The sequence below is a fragment of the Nerophis ophidion genome, linkage group LG01 (genome assembly GCF_033978795.1).
Source record: "Nerophis ophidion isolate RoL-2023_Sa linkage group LG01, RoL_Noph_v1.0, whole genome shotgun sequence".
Classification (NCBI taxonomy): domain Eukaryota; kingdom Metazoa; phylum Chordata; class Actinopteri; order Syngnathiformes; family Syngnathidae; genus Nerophis; species Nerophis ophidion.
Genome location: NC_084611.1, coordinates 13,850,520 through 13,868,521, shown reverse-complemented (window position 1 = coordinate 13,868,521; position 18,002 = coordinate 13,850,520). Strand labels below are relative to the sequence as shown.

Sequence of the window (18,002 nt, the reverse complement as noted above, 5' to 3'; positions counted from 1 at the left end):
TTAAAAGATATTTGAAATATTAAAACACTTTGGGTAAAACATCTTTAACACCCCCCCACACACACATATATATATATATATATATATATATATATATATATATATATGTGTGTACAGTATATATAATAAAAATAATAAAAATAATTAAAACATTTTATTCAAAAGATATTTGAAATATAAAAACAATTTGGGTAAAACATCTTTAACACACACACACACATACGTGTTTGGGTGACATATGAGGACTTATGACAAAAACGTGACATATGGGGACATGCCTTTCCAATGGTCCTGCAGGCCTGGGAATCAGACGGTTAGTGAACCAGAATTTTAGACACACAGTGGTCTATTGAGATTTTTGCAACTCTTTTGTTTTTTTCTGAACCTGATTTTTATGGTACATATGAGGACTTGTCAGGTTTAGGTGACAAATGAAGACCAGAGTGTTTAAGATTTCAAGTTTATGTGACATATGACGACCATGACGTCACAGAGTGTTTAAGATTTCAGGTTCATGTGACATATGACAACCATGACGTCACAGAGTGTTTAAGATTTCAAGTTTATGTGACATATGATGACCATGACGTCACAGAGTGTTTAAGATTTCAAGTTTGTGAAATATGACAACCATGACGTCACAGAGTGTTTAAGATTTCAGGTTCATGTGACATATGAGGCTAATGACATCAGAGACTTAACAAAACCACCTGAGTTGGTTTAGTTGATGTGTTGTCATTTAAAAAAAAAATCCCAATCCCATGCTACTGTAATCTAAAACCAAGAAGAGTTTAAAAGAAACATGGGTAAAAATGTAATTGTCAACTAAGTGTAACTGAATTGTTTTTGTGGATTTTGTCGCTAAGAATTATCTGGAATAAATACAAAACGCTTGCTGTTTATTTTGCTTTTTTAATTGCTGGTAACATACTCAAACTACCACAGAAGATGTGGGAAAACATTTTTTTTCCCTTTTTTAATATAATTCTGTTATGGATGTAGTACTTGATGGCAAGCCAATCTCTGTCCTGTAGAGCTACTAGTTCTTTATGGAGGCAGGCTTCACAATCTTTTTACCTGGTACTTTGTTGCCAGTTACAAAATGCAACATGTGTCATTCAACTGCTTCCACTTCTTCCCCTTTGCAGCTGTCATAAAGGAGACAAAATACAAATTCTTACTGAAGGAATAATGACTATAACACAGTGAAAAGGTGCAAAACGTAATATAATATTCTAGTAAATGATGTTGATTATTTATTTACCCCGCTTTGGAGTGGACCAAGTGGAAGAAGCTTGAGACATACCCACTTCCAGCGATTTGTCCTGCTGTCAATCTGAAAGGAAGAATTAGAAAACTGTAAAAGTAAACATTTAACATATTGTGCTTTGTGAAGCAGCGGAGTAGGTGTTGTCTGTCTATTTATGAATAATGCAAACCAGGAGTGTTGGCTGAGTTCTTAACGTTTACTTTCAGAGCGTGCATATCACAACATACAAGATGCCGTCATGGCGACACAACCTATACCGGGCTACCGCGCATGCTCGTCACTCCTGTTGCATGCTGGGTAGGGTAGTTCTTTTTTCCCCTGGCTCATAACATCACAATATAGTACCATGTATATGTGTTCAGTTTATCAAAGCACCAAGCAAACAGATATGGTCATAATTATTTTAAGTCCACTACGCAGAATAAACACAACATTATTAATATTGCTACTACGGATAATTTGATCAAAAATTCCCTAAAACAGCCCACTACCTATAATATAAGTTTTTTAAACATAAGATCCCTGATAAAAAAAAATGTTTCTGCTGTTACCTCAGAAATTGCCTGTTCAGATGTTATGATTGTGGCTCAGAGATTTGTATGTAGATTATATTTATTTTCCATAACAAACAGGATAACTTAAATACCCTGGCAGTGGCAATAAGCTTAAATGCTTGTATTTACATTTTTTGAGTTGATTTTCATAAAATTTGCTATTTAACTGCTACTGTTTAACAAGGACTGATTTGAATTGTGTTTGCTCAACAAATGTTTTGGCGCTTTTGTTCATGTGGGAGAATATTCCAATAAAGGTGCACTACACACTACTTTTGAATTCATTATTGGGCTTTGCGTATACAATGCATTTAATCGCGATTAATAAGAGAAATAGTGCGATTAACTTCGATTAAACATTTTAATCATTGCCCAGCCCTAATATATATACAAACCCCGTTTCCATAAAAGTTGGGAAATTGTGTTAGATGTAAATATAAACTGAATACAATGATTTGCAAATCCTTTTCAACCCATATTCAGTTGAAAGCATTACAAAGACAACATATTTGATGTTCAAACTCAAACTTTTTTTTTTTTTGCAAATAATAATTAACTTTGAATTTCATGGCTGCAACACGTGCCAAAGTAGTTGGGAAAGGGCATGTTCACCACTGTGTTACATCACATTTTCTTTTAACAACACTCAATAAACGTTTGGGAACTGAGGAAACTAATTGTTGAAGCTTTGAAAGTAGAATTCTTTACCATTCTTGCTTGATGTACAGCTTAAGTTGTCGTGTTTTACGCTTCATAATGCGCTACACATTTTCGATGGGAGACATGTCTGGACTGCAGGCGGGCCAGGAAAGTACCCGCACTCTTTTACTACGAAGACACGCTGTTGTAACACGTGGCTTGGCATTGTTTTGCTGAAATAAGCAGGGGCGTCCATGATAATGTTGCTTGGATGACAACATATGTTGCTCCAAAACCTGTATGGACCATTCAGCATTAATGGTGCCTTCTCAGATGTGTAAGTTACCCATGCTTTGGGCACTAATACACCCCCATACCATCACACATGCTGGCTTTTGAACTTTGCGCCGGATGGTTATTTTCCTCTTTGTTCCGGAGAACACCACGTCCACAATTTCCATATATAATTTGAAATGTGGACTCGTCAGACCACAGAACACTTTTCCACTTTGCATCAGTCCATCTTAGATGAGCTCGGGCCCAGCGAAGCCCGCGGCGTTCCTCTGTGTTGTTGATCAATGGCATTTGCTTTGCATAGTAGAGTCTTAACTTGCATTTACAGATGTAGCGACCAACTGTAGTAACTGACAGTGGTTTTCTGAAGTATTTCTGAGCCCATGTGGTGATATCTTTTACACACTGATGTCGGTTTTTAATGCAGTACATCGCTTACGTGCAGTGATTTCTCCAGATTCTCTGAACCTTTTGATAATTTTACGGACCGTAGATGGTAAAATCCCTAAATTCTTTGCAAAAAAAATGTTTAGCAGTTTTAACATCAAATATGTTGTCTTTGTAGCATATTCAACAGAATTGGGGTTGAAAATTCTTTGCAAATCATTGTATCCTGTTTATATGTACATCTAACACAATTTCCCAACTCATATGGAAACGGGGTTTGAATGTATTTATATATATATATATATATATAGCCTATTATTTGCGCACTATTTACAAGTTATGTACCAAAAACACGACCACCGAAAAAATACTTTGATCAATGAAAACAGCGCTGCAGAAACCGGCTGTAAACAAGAGGCACTGCATTTTCTGAATTGAAACACTCATTTTAAAGCTTTGACATTAACATTTTAACACACACTAATCTGATTCAGAAAATATGAGGACCTTATATGAAACACACCTAGGTCTTTCTTGGTTCAAACAATATGAGGACATGACGAGTGCTCACATGTAGAATTTATGTTGTTGACTTGTAACATCTCCTGTTTTGCTAAACATGAGTTCCAAACTCCCTACTGACTAACATGGATGTACCCTTACGAAAATGTTGTCATGTAAACTGATCTGTGAGAGATTAAAATTAATAAATGTCTTTCAAAATATAGGTTGGGTCAAATTTAGAGCAGATATAGTAAAAATAGACATGTAATAACCTGTTGGAGGGATGAAGTCGGTTTATGGCTGTCATCTGAATCTAGAGAATGTTGAGATAGAACCTCAAACAGTTGGTTTCTGCAACAAAACACAAAAATATAATGTCATAACTAATTAATTATAACATTCTCACCACTTTTTGTTGATAAAAATCTGAGCATACAATGCCAGATAAAGGGTAAAGATTATTACAGAGTTTCAGCTCTTAGACAATTCATTAGGAATGTAACACACACAAAAATCTGGTTCAGAAAATATGAGGACCTGAATTGAGACACTCATTTTAAAGCTTTGACATTAACATTGTAACACACATTTTCTGGTCCAGAAAATATGAGGACCTTATTTGAAACACACCTAAGTCTTTCTTGCTTCAAACAATATAAGGACATGACGAGTGCTCACATGTAGAATTTATGTTGTTGACTTGTAACATCTCCTATTTTGCTAAACATGAGTTCTAAACTTTCTACTGACTAACATGGATGTACCCTTGCGAAAAAGTTGTCATATAAACTGATCTGTGAGAGATTAAAATAAATAAATGTCTTTCAAAATATAGGTTGGGTCAAATTTAGAGCAGATATAGTAAAAATAGACATGTAATAACCTGTTGGAGGGATGAAGTCAGTTAATGGCTCACATCTGAATCCGGAGAATGTTGAGATGGAACCTCAACAGTTGGTTTCTGCAACAAAACACAAAAATATAATGTCAGAACTAATTAATTATAACATTATCAGCACTTTTTGTTGATGAAACTCTCAGCATACAATGCCAGATAAATAGTAAAGATTATTACAGAGTTTCAGCTCTTAGACAATTAATTAAGAATATAAAACACACTAAAATCGGGTTCAGAAAATATGAGGACCTGAATTGAGACACTCATTTTAAAGCTTGGACATTAACATTGTAACACACACTAATCTGGTTTAGAAAATATGAGGACCTTATATGAAACACACCCAAGTCTTTCTTGGTTCAAACAATATAAGGACATGACGAGTGGTCACATGTAGAATGTATGTTGTTGACTTGTAACATCTCCTGTTTTGCTAAACATGAGTTCCAAACTCCTTACTGACTAACATGGATGTACCCTTACGAAAAAGTTGTCATATAAACTGATCTGTGAGAGATTAAAATTAATAAATGTCTTTCAAAATATAGGTTGGGTCACATTTAGAGCAGATATAGTAAAAATAGACTTGTAATAACCTGTTGGAGGGATGAAGTCGGTTTATCGCTCACATCTGAATCTGGAGAATGTTGAGATAGAACCCCAACAGTTGGTGTCTGCAACAAAACACAAAAATATAATGTCAGAACTAATTAATTATAACATTAACAACCACTTTTGGTTGATAATATTCTGAGTATATAATTCTACATAAACAGTAAAGATTATTATAGCGTTTTAGCTCTTAGACTATTATTTAAGAATGTAACATTCACTAAAATGTGGTTCAGAAAATATGAGGACCTGGATTGAAACACTCATTTTAAAGCTTTGAATTAAACATTGTAACACACACTAATGTGGTTCAGAAAAATATGAGGACCTTATATGAAACACACTGAAGTCTTTTTTAGTTCAAACAATATGAGTACATGACAAGTGATCACATATAGAATTCATGTTGCTGACCTGTAACATCTCCTGTTTTGCTAAACATGAGTTGTAAATTCCACAGACCAACATGGATGTACGCTTAACAATGTTGTCATATAAACTGATCTGTGAGAGGTTAAAAGGATTAAATGTCTTTTGAAGTATAGGTTGTGTCAAGTTTTTAGCAGATATAGGGCAGCACGGTGGAACAGGGGTTAGTGCATGTGCGTCACAAATCGTTAAATCCTGGGCAGAAATCCACACAGAAAGATCGACGTGATCTTTCTGTGTGGAGTTTGCATGTTCTCCCCGTGACTGCGTGGGTTCCCTCCGGGTACTCCGGCTTCATCATACCTCCAAAGACATGCACCTGGGGATAGGTTGATTGGCAACACTAAATTGGCCCTAGTGTGTGAATGTGAGTGTAAATGTTGTCTATTTGTGTTGGCCGTGTAATGAGGTGGCGACTTGTCCAGGGTGTACTCCGCCTTCCGCCCGAATGCAGCTCAGATAGGCTCAAGCACACCCCGCCAACCCAAAAAAGGGACAGGTAGTAGAAAATGGATGGATGGATGGATAGTAAAATAGTCAAGTAATAACCTGTTGGAGGGATGAAGTCGGTTTATCGCTCACATGAATCTGGAGAATGTTGAGATAGAACATCAACAGTTGGTGTCTGCAACAAAACACATAAAAATAATGTTAGAACTTATTAATTATAAATTTTATCAGCACTTTTTGTTGTTAACATTATGAGCATATAATGCCAGATAAATAGTAAAGATAATTATAGAGGGTTTCTGTCTCTTGTCCCGCTCATGTCTGGAGATGAACTTCCCTCGGTACTCGACCACAAAAGAACCTTTTTAAATTGATGCAAGAGCAAATACACCATATCCTGATAAAACAGTTTATCAATTAACAATGTTTGGAATATCTGTTTTAAAAAGGAATAATAATAGTCGTTACTTGACTAAAAATTCAATTACAAACAGAATTACTCTTTCATAAATGTAAATAATTATTAAATTAAGTACAAACCCCGTTTCCATATGAGTTGGGAAATGGTGTTAGATGTAAATATAAACAGAATACAATGATTTGCAAATCATTTTCAAGCCATATTCAGTTGAATGTGCTACAAAGACAACATATTTGATGTTCACTCTGATAAACATTTTTTTGGTGCAAATAATCATTAACTTTAGAATTTGATGCTAGCAACACGCAACAAACAAGTTGGGAAAGGTGGCAATAAATACTGATAAAGTTAAGAAATGCTCATCGAACACTTATTTGGGACATCCCACAGGTGTGAAGGCTAATTTGGAACAGGTGGGTGCCATGATTGGGTATAAAAACAGCTTCCCAAAAAATGCTCAGTCTTTCACAGGAAAGGATGGGGCGAGGTACGCCCCTTTGTCCACAACTGCGTGAGCAAATAGTCAAACAGTTTAAGAACAACCTTTCTCAAAGTGCAATTGCAAGAAATTTACTGATTTCAACATCTACGCTCCATGATATCATCAAAAGGTTCAGAGAATCTGGAGAAATCACTCCACGTAACCGGCATGTCTGGAAACTAACATTGAATAACCGTGACCTTCGATCCCTCAGACGGCACTGTATCAAAAACCGACATCAATCTCTAAAGGATATCACCACATGAGTTCAGGAACACTTCAGAAAACCACTGTCACTAAATACAGTTTGTTGCTATATCTGTAAGTGCAAGTTAAAGCTCTATTATGCAAAGTGAAAGCCATTTATCAACAACATCCAGAAACGCCGCCGGCTTCTCTGGGCCCGAGATCATCTAAGATGGACTGATGCAAAGTGGAAAGGTGTTCTGTGGTCTAACGAGCCCACATTTCAAATTTTTTGGGGAAATATTCGACACCGTTTCATCCGGACCAAAGGGGAAGCGAACCATCCAGACTGTTATCGACGCAAAGTTGAAAAGCCAGCATCTGTGATGGTATGGGGGTGCATTAGTGCCCAAGGCATGGGTAACTTACACATCTGTAAGTTACCCATCTGTTTGGAACAACATTTGCTGCCATTTAAGCGCCAACTTTTTCATGTGCGCCCCTGCTTATTTCAGCAAGACAATGCCAAGCCACATTCAGCACGTGTTCAGCTTCATAAAAAAGAGTGCAGGTACTTTCCTGGCCGGCCTGCAGTCCTATCAAAAATGTGTGGCGCATTATGAAGCGTAAAATACGACAGAGGAGACCCCGGACTGTTGAACGACTGAAGCTCTACATAAAACAAGAATGGGAAAGAATTCCACCTTCCAAGCTTCAACAATTAGTTTCCTCAGTTCAAACGATTATTGAGTGTTGTTGAAAGAAAAGGTGATGTAACACAGTGGTGAACATGCCCTCTCCCAACTACTTTGGCACGTATTGCAGCCATGAAATTCTAAGTTAATTATTATTTGTAAAAAAAATTATTCCGTTTGGATTTACATCTAACACAATTTCCCAACTCATATGGAAACGGGGTTTGTAATTAATGTGTTACTTGAAAAAGAAAAGTTTTAAATATCTAGCATATGCAGTTGAGAGACATTTCATGAGAGCAGAGTGTGTGTGTGCCTTTAAAAAGCTGTGCCTTTTGCCAAGTGACGTGGGACGTCAGCGCCCAGACATAGCAAAATAGTTCAGCTGTATTTTTTAGCTTAGCAGTGGCAGTTAAGATAGTTCTGTTGAATGTTTTTGTTTGCGTGTGGATGAGGCCTCTTTCTATTTGATATCGTGTTCGTAATTACTTCCGGGGGTTGCTTTCATTAGTAAAAAGATATTACCTGCACTAAACCTTTTGTGCTTCTAACGCTGTCTTGTTGACATACAATCACATCAAAAGTAGCATGCCAGATTACATAAAACGCATCGTAACAGCGTTGTAGCGTACATAAAAGTTATTAGATTACTCGTTACCGGTAAAAGTAACAGCATTAGTAACATCGTTTTCATATACCGCTGTTATACCATCCATCCATCATCTTCCGCTTTTCCGAGGTGGGGTCGCGGTGGCAGCAGCCTAAGCAGGGAAGCCCAGACTTCCCTCTCCCCAGCCACTTCGTCTAGCTCCTCCCGGGGGATCCCGAGGCGTTCCCAGGCCAGCCGGGAGACATAGTCTTCCCAACGTGTCCTGGGTCTTCCCCGTGGCCTCCTACCGGTTGGACGTGCCCTAAACACCTCCCTAGGGAGGCGTTCGGGTGGCATCCTGACCAGATGGCTGAACCACCTCATCTGGCTCCTCTCCATGTGGAGGAGCAGCGGCTTTACTTTGAGTTCCTCCCGGATGGCAGAGCTTCTCACCCTATCTCTAAGGGAGAGACCCGCCACACGGCGGAGGAAACTCATTTCGGCCGCTTGTACCAGTGATCTTATCCTTTCGGTCATGACCCAAAGCTCATGACCATAGGTGAGGATGGGAACGTAGATCGACCGGTAAATTGAGAGCTTTGCCTTCCGGCTCAGCTCCTTCTTCACCACAACGGATCGATACAACGTCCGCATTACCGAAGACGCCGCACCGATCCGCCTGTCGATCTCACGATCCACTCTTCCCCCACTCGTGAACAAGACTCCGAGGGGCCATAGAGGTCAGGTGCATTGTGAGCTGGGCGGCAGCCGAAGGCAGGGCACTTGGCGGTCCGATCCTCGGCTACAGAAGCTAGCTCTTGGGACGTGGAACGCTGTTATTCCAAACACTTCTAATTAAAGCCATATAATACAACCTCTATTAGACAGTAAGGAAATGATCCAAATGAGATGTTGATACAGTTACCATTGATATGTTACATAACAAGACATACCTTTCCAATCATTGATCCACGGGGCCTTAAAACAAGACTTGTCACATCCAGATCAAATAAACTCGGTGGCTTCAGCCTCAGGATTACGTCTCGCTCTTCTTTTGGGCACGATGTCTATATCATGTGTTGATGCGCCTAACGAATCCACACATAAAAATGAAAAAAGTCAGTGACACAGAAATAAAACAAAGAACTAAACCCTTCAAAAACTGTTAAATTTAGGCTCAATGCAGACATGAAGCTTCTCAAACAAAGTAGTAATGTAACAATATCAGTAACATGCCAACTCCACAGTGCTTATCAGCTTGAAATATTTGTATTTGAGAAAAAGTATAAACAATTTGAAGAACTCTAGTCTGTCTTGTTTAAAATTAAGAAAATGTTTACTAGCATAGTGATCAAGGGTGATGGGTCAAATGGAGAGAATAATTTCACCACACCTAGTGTGTTTGTGACAATCACTGCTACTTGTAATCTTCCATGCAACTTTAAAAAAAAATGTTAAATGCCTTGGCCTTGGCCCAGAACTGAAATGCTTAATTTAACCTCATAAAATCAAATCTGATTGCAATTAATAACAACAACATTTAACTGTTGATTATAATGAACTATTTTCCTATGTTAAAAAACATTGGTCTATTTAATTACGTTAAACTCCATTTTATGCTCACCTGATTCAACCATGCTGTCGAAGACTGTCAAAGATTGTCTGTGACCAAGATAGATGTCCCCCTCCGGTGATGCAGGTCCCGGAAGTGATGTTCACTGAGCGCTCTGTTGTGCTCAAAATCGTGTGTGAAGTTGTGTATTTCGATTATAAATGGTCCTTTCGGAAAACCCTTTTTATATATATATTCAATATTAAGTGTGATACATGAGCTGTATAACTTTCTTGATGAAAATAGTTAACTAGTGATTTAGCCATCTGTTAGGAGCAGACATCGTCCAGCGGCCAATCAGGCGGCGCCTAACTGAAAATTGGACCAATCAGACGCCGAGACTCTTCAGAGTGGGCGGAAGTAACCATCTTGAACACCATGTAAAGTGAATACCTCCAAAAACAATCCCCATATTAATCCTAAATTTGCCCCAAAGATAAAAATACCCAAATAATGTGCTATTGTAACCATTTGAAAATATTAAATACTGTGTGTAGTTTGAATTGCATTTGAATTATTGCCTTTGTCTCAATCAAGGTTGAAGGTTGTTTTTTTTTATGCAAAAACCTACATTTCAGGCACATTTAAAGCAATTATTGTGCGGCATTGTATTTTAGACAACAGAATAGCAAAAAAAAAAAAAAAACAAACAAAAAAAAAAAAACTCCTCTCTGAGCTGCAACCTTATCGTGGTAGAGGAGTTTGCGTGTCCCAATGATCCTAGGAGCTATGTTGTCCGGGGGCATAAAGCCCCCTGGTAGGGTCTCCCAAGGCAAACAGGTTCTAGGTGAGGGATCAGACAAAGAGCAGCTCGAAGACCTTTATGAAGATGAAAAACCATGGACCCAGATTTCCCTCGCCCGGACGCGGGTCACCGGGGCCCCCCTCTGGAGCCAGGCCCGGAGTTGGGGCACGATGGCGAGCGCCTGGTGGCCGGGCCTGTTCCCATGGGGCCCGGCCGGGCACAGCCCGAAGAGGCAACGTGGGTCACCCCTCCAATGGGCTCACCACCCATAGCAGGGGCCATAGAGGTCGGGTGCATTGTGAGCTGGGCGACAGCCGAAGGCAGGGCACTTGGCTGTCCGATCCTCGGCTACAGAAGCTAGCTCTTGGGACGTGGAACGTCACGTCACTGGGGGGGAAGGAGCCTGAGCTAGTGCGCGAAGTCGAGAAATTCCGGCTGGATATAGTTGGACTCACTTCGACGCACAGCAAGGGCTCTGGAACCACTTCTCTCGAGAGGGATTGGACCCTCTTCCACTCTGGCGTTGCCGGCAGTGAGAGGCGACGGGCTGGGGTGGCAATTCTTGTTTCCCCCCGGCTCAAAGCCTGTACGTTGGAGTTCAACCCGGTGGACGAAAGGGTAGCCTCCCTCCGCCTTCGGGTGGGGGGACGGGTCCTGACTGTTGTTTGTGCTTATGCACCAAACAGCAGTTCAGAGTACCCACCCTTTTTGGGAACACTCGAGGGAGTACTGGAAAGTGCTCCCCCGGGTGATTCCCTTGTCCTACTGGGAGACTTCAACGCTCACGTTGGCAACGACAGTGAAACCTGGAGAGGCGTGATTGGGAAGAATGGCCGCCCGGATCTGAACCCGAGTGGTGTTTTGTTATTGGACTTTTGTGCTCGTCACAGTTTGTCGATAACAAACACCATGTTCAAACATAAGGGTGTCCATATGTGCACTTGGCACCAGGATACCCTAGGCCGCAGTTCCATGATCGACTTTGTAGTTGTGTCATCGGATTTGCGGCCTCATGTTTTGGACACTCGGGTGAAGAGAGGGGCGGAGCTTTCTACCGATCACCACCTGGTGGTGAGTTGGCTGCGATGGTGGGGGAGGATGCCGGACCGACCTGGGAGGCCCAAACGCATTGTGAGGGTCTGCTGGGAACGTCTGGCAGAGTCTCCTGTCAGACAAAGTTTCAATTCCCACCTCCGGAAGAACTTTGAACATGTCACGAGGGAGGTGCTGGACATTGAGTCCGAGTGGACCATGTTCCGCACCTCTATTGTCGAGGCGGCAGATCGGAGCTGTGGCCGCAAGGTAGTTGGTGCCTGTCGGGGCGGCAATCCTAAAACCCCTTGGTGGACACCAGCGGTGAGGGATGCCGTCAAGCTGAAGAAGGAGTCCTATCGGGTCCTTTTGGCTCATAGGACTCCGGAGGCAGTGGACAGGTACCGACAGGCCAAGCGGTGTGCAGCTTCAGCGGTCGCGGAGGCAAAAACTCGGACATGGGAAGAGTTCGGGGAAGCCATGGAAAACGACTTCCGGACGGCTTCGAAGCGATTCTGGACCACCGTCCGCCGCCTCAGGAAGGGGAAGCAGTGCACTATCAACACCGTGTATGGTGCGGATGGTGTTCTGCTGACCTCGACTGCGGATGTTGTGGATAGGTGGAAGGAATACTTCGAAGACCTCCTCAATCCCACCAACACGTCTTCCTATGAGGAAGCAGTGCCTGGGGAATCTGTGGTGGACTCTCCTATTTCTGGGGCTGAGGTCGCTGAGGTAGTTAAAAAGCTCCTCGGTGGCAAGGCCCCAGGGGTGGACGAGATCCGCCCGGAGTTCCTTAAGGCTCTGGATGCTGTGGGGCTGTCTTGGTTGACAAGACTTTGCAGCATCGCGTGGACATCGGGGGCGGTACCTCTGGATTGGCAGACCGGGGTGGTGGTTCCTCTCTTTAAGAAGGGGGACCGGAGGGTGTGTTCCAACTATCGTGGGATCACACTCCTCAGCCTTCCCGGTAAGGTTTATTCAGGTGTACTGGAGAGGAGGCTACGTCGGATAGTCGAACCTCGGATTCAGGAGGAACAGTGTGGTTTTCGTCCTGGTCGTGGAACTGTGGACCAGCTCTATACTCTCGGCAGGGTTCTTGAGGGTGCATGGGAGTTTGCCCAACCAGTCTACATGTGCTTTGTGGACTTGGAGAAGGCATTCGACCGTGTCCCTCGGGAAGTCCTGTGGGGAGTGCTCAGAGAGTATGGGGTATCGGACTGTCTTATTGTGGCGGTCCGCTCCCTGTACGATCAGTGCCAGAGCTTGGTTCGCATTGCCGGCAGTAAGTCGAACACATTTCCAGTGAGGGTTGGACTCCGCCAAGGCTGTCCTTTGTCACCGATTCTGTTCATAACTTTTATGGACAGAATTTCTAGGCGCAGTCAAGGCGTTGAGGGGTTCCGGTTTGGTAACCGCAGGATTAGGTCTCTGCTTTTTGCAGATGATGTGGTCCTGATGGCTTCATCTGACCGGGATCTTCAGCTCTCGCTGGATCGGTTCGCAGCCGAGTGTGAAGCGACCGGAATGAGAATCAGCACCTCCAAATCCGAGTCCGGAAAAGGGTGGAGTGCCATCTCCGGGTTGGGGAGGAGACCCTGCCCCAAGTGGAGGAGTTCAAGTACCTAGGAGTCTTGTTCACGAGTGAGGGAAGAGTGGATCGTGAGATCGACAGGCGGATCGGTGCGGCGTCCTCAGTAATGCGGACGTTGTACCGATCCGTTGTGGTGAAGAAGGAGCTGAGCCGGAAGGCAAAGCTCTCAATTTACCGGTCGATCTACGTTCCCATCCTCCCCTATGGTCATGAGCTTTGGGTCATGACCGAAAGGATAAGATCACGGGTACAAGCGGCCGAAATGAGTTTCCTCCGCCGTGTGGCGGGGCTCTCCCTTAGAGATAGGGTGAGAAGCTCTGCCATCCGGGAGGAACTCAAAGTAAAGCCGCTGCTCCTCCACATCGAGAGGAGCCAGATGAGGTGGTTCGGGCATCTGGTCAGGATGCCACCCGAACGCCTCCCTAGGGAGGTGTTTAGGGCACGTCCAACTGGTAGGAGGCCACGGGGAAGACCCAGGACACGTTGGGAAGACTATGTCTCCCGGCTGGCCTGGGAACGCCTCGGGATCCCCCGGGAAGAGCTAGACGAAGTGGCTGGGGAGAGGGAAGTCTGGGTTTCCCTGCTTAGGCTGTTGCCCCCGCGACCCGACCTCGGATAAGCGGAAGATGATGGATGGATGGATGGAATAGCAAAAAGTCCAATACAGTAAAATACTGAATCAAACAAATTAAATCATCACCATAATCCCTTTATTACTAATTGTCTAGCCCAAATCCTCTCCAGATAAACCAAATTAATAGATAAAACTAACACTAAAAAGGATGAGATCATCAGATCAGTTGAGAATGTGTTGTTATTTGATTCAGAATTCAAGAGTATGTTTATTGCTGTAATGGTTAGATGTTTTTCAAAATGTTGGAGTGTGTGAGTTTCTGACCCACATGACATATGAGGACATATGACATATGAGGACAAGTGTGTGTGTGTGTGTGTCATAATAGCAAAGATGGCCACTAGGGGCAAAATCGAAGGTGACCAAAAAAATTAAACACACTTTCACACACTTTTTCTGAAAATTTGACAAATGAAGACTTTAGAGATTTTTGGTCTGGGAACATGCTGGGAGGGTCTAGAACACGATAGCATTGCGGGAAATATGGGGACATGGAAAATGTCCTCATATTTCAACAGGTCCTCATATGTAAGGTGAAATTTCATAAAAATGTCCCCATATGTCACTTTGACAAACGCACACACACACACACACACACACACACACACACACACACACACACACACACACACACACACACACACACACACACACACACACACACACACACACACACATAAACACACACACACACACATACGTTAGGTCAGGAAAAAACACAGACTATATCAGCCCTACAAGCCTGTTTTGCAGATTTCATTGAAACCTGCGAAAAACAGGCTTGTGGGGATGACATAGCCTCTGTGTTTTTTTCCTGACCTATAGAATTGAAAAAATGTAATTCCAAAGATATAAGAAAATTGAAAACATCAATCAAAAGCCATGAACCAATTTCGAATGGGGATGAGTAAAAATCCCGATTCGGTACGTGATTGTTTTGTTGTGCACCCCAAATACATGAGCCCAAAGTGTGTGTGGAGGAGAGTATCTGGTCCGGTGCGGCGGTGACAGAAGGTCTGCTCTCAGTCGCAGCTCAACATTAGCAACATAAAGGCCAGAAACTCAAGCTGCGGAGTTTGTGGAAGACTTGTTCAGCGCGGACAATAAAAAGCAAGACGAGCTGAAAGAAGAAATCGCAGTCTTCATTCAGGCGTTGATAAGAACTATCTGGCGGGGAGAATAGAGTCAACACACACCGAGAGCCAGAACGGGTCATTGAGTCCCCTTGTCCCGGTTTTAACATGACACTTAAGGACCAGGAGAAAGTGCTTCTTCTCTCTCAAATGTCAGCGTGGTTCTGTGGCACAAAGGAGCGCGCCCTCAATGGCCGTCTTGTTTTTGTCGTTCCGCTCAGGGAGACTCGGCCGATCCACGGCCCCTCGCTCAGCTCCTTGTTTCTGCAGCGTGATCCCACCTGCTGACGAGTAAAACACACACTCGGAACCGATCGATGGCGACAAAGGCGGCGAGGAGGCAGTCGATAGTGAGACACAATGGCCCTGATACGCACAACACATAGCGAGACACAATGGCTCTGATACACGCAACACGACATCAACATGAGACATCCGTTTCTTTATCAAAATCCTCTTTTTTTAATGGACCACTTCCTCCAAACCTGAGTAAATATTCATTATGTCTCCAAGTGGGGGAATACAACTTGTGTGTGGAGCTGGACTGAAATGCAGAAGGAAGGTTAAATATAGTTTGAATTTAGTAGGAATATTGAAGCGTTTTTTCAAAAAAAGAATGGAAAATGGAAAAAAAACATTGTGGGGAAAAAAAAAAAAAATTGAATTTTTGTCCACCAAAAGTTTTATGCTGTGCGTGAATGCAGAAAGGTGAACTTTGTTTGATGTCATTATCTTGTCGGATAGCTAATCCGGTCAAAAGTTGAGTTGAGTCAAAAGTTGGGCGGTCTAGCTCGGTTGGTAGCGTGGCCGTGCCAGCAACTTGAGGGTTGCAGGTTCGATTCCCGCTTCTGCCAACCTAGTCACTGCCGTTGTGTCCTTGGGCAAGACACTTTACCCACCTGCTCCCAGTGCCACCCACACTGTTTTAAATGTAACTTAGATATTGGGTTTCACTATGTAAAGCGCTTTGAGTCACTAGAGAAAAAGCGCTATATAAATATAATTAACAATTCACTTTGAAGCACCAATAATTGTCACACACACACTGGGTGTGGAGAAATATGTCCTCTGCATTCGACCCATCTCGGTTGGTAGAGCGGCCGTGCCAGCAACTTGAGGGTTGCAGGTTCGATTCCCACTTCTGCCAACCTAGTCACTGCCGTTGTGTCCTTGGGCAAGACACTTTACCCACCAGCTCCCAGTGCCACCCACACTGGTTTGAATGTCACTTAGATATTGGGTTTCACTATGTAAAGCGCTTTGAGTCACTAGAGAAAAAGCGCTATATAAATATAATTCACAATTCACTTTGAAGCACCAATAATTGTCACACACACACTGGGTGTGGAGAAATGTGTCCTCTGCATTTGACCCATCTCGGTTGGTAGAGCGGCCGTGCCAGCAACGTGAGGTTTGCAGGTTCGATTCCCGCTTCCGACATCCTAGTCACTGCCGTTGTGTCCTTGGGCAAGACACGTTACCCACCTGCTCCCAGTGCCACCCACACTGGTTTGAATGTCACTTAGATATTGGGTTTCACTATGTAAAGCGCTTTGAGTCACTTGAGAAAAAGCGCTATATAAATATAATTCACAATTCACTTTGAAGCACCAATAATTGTCACACACACACACACACTAGGTGTGGAGAAATTTGTCCTCTGCATTCGACCCATCTCGGTTGGTAGAGCGGCCGTGCCAGCAACTTGAGGGTTGCAGGTTCGATTCCCGCTTCTGCCAACCTAGTCACTGCCGTTGTGTCCTTGGGCAAGACACTTTACCCACCTGCTCCCAGTGCTACCCACACTGGTTTGAATGTCACTTAGATATTGGGTTTCACTATGTAAAGCGCTTTGAGTCACTAGAGAAAAAGCGCTATATAAATATAATTCACAATTCACTTTGAAGCACCAATAATTGTCACACACACACACACACTAGGTGTGGAGAAATTTGTCCTCTGCATTTGACCCATCTCGGTTGGTAGAGCGGCCGTGCCAGCAACTTGAGGGTTGCAGGTTCGATTCCCGCTTCCGACATCCTAGTCACTGCCGTTGTGTCCTTGGGCAAGACACTTTACCCACCTGCTCCCAGTGCCACCCACACTGGTTTGAATGTAACTTAGATATTGGGTTTCACTATGTAAAGCGCTTTGAGTCACTAGAGAAAAAGCGCTATATAAATATAATTCACAATTCACTTTGAAGCACCAATAATTGTCACACACACACACACGGGGTGTGGAGAAATTTGTCCTCTGCATTTGACCCATCTCGGTTGGTGGAGCGGCCGTGCCAGCAACGTGAGGGTTGCAGGTTCGATTCCCGCTTCCGACATCCTAGTCACTGCCGTTGTGTCCTTGGGCAAGACACTTTACCCACCTGCTCCCAGTGCCACCCACACTGGTTTAAATGTCACTTAGATATTGGGTGTCACTATGTAAAGCGCTTTGAGTCACTAGAGAAAAAGCGCTATATAAATATAATTCACAATTCACTTTGAAGCACCAATAATTGTCACACACACACACACACGGGGTGTGGAGAAATTTGTCCTCTGCATTCGACCCATCTCGGTTGGTAGAGCGGCCGTGCCAGCAACGTGAGGGTTGCAGGTTCGATTCCCACTTCTGCCAACCTAGTCACTGCCGTTGTGTCCTTGGGCAAGACACTTTACCCACCTGCTCCCAGTGCCACCCACACTGGTTTGAATGTAACTTAGATATTGGGTTTCACTATGTAAAGCGCTTTGAGTCACTAGAGAAAAAGCGCTATATAAATATAATTCACAATTCACTTTGAAGCACCAATAATTGTCACACACACACACACTGGGTGTGGAGAA

At 42.9% G+C, this 18,002-nt stretch overlaps 1 long non-coding RNA gene across 2 annotated transcripts; it reads right to left on the bottom strand.

Moving 5' to 3' along the window:
- Positions 1-229: 229 nt before the first annotated feature.
- LOC133550620 (uncharacterized) lies at positions 230-10,651 on the bottom strand. Of its 2 annotated transcripts, XR_009806349.1 has the most exons (7): positions 9,363-10,651; positions 6,137-6,212; positions 5,143-5,220; positions 4,532-4,609; positions 3,921-3,999; positions 1,265-1,336; positions 230-1,148 (listed from the first exon to the last, which is right to left on the bottom strand). It is a non-coding gene; the product is annotated as an uncharacterized LOC133550620 (long non-coding RNA). The 2 variants fall into 2 exon arrangements; XR_009806355.1 differs by lacking the exon at positions 9,363-10,651 and having other exon boundaries at positions 6,137-6,779.
- Between the last annotated feature and the right edge of the window lie 7,351 nt (positions 10,652-18,002).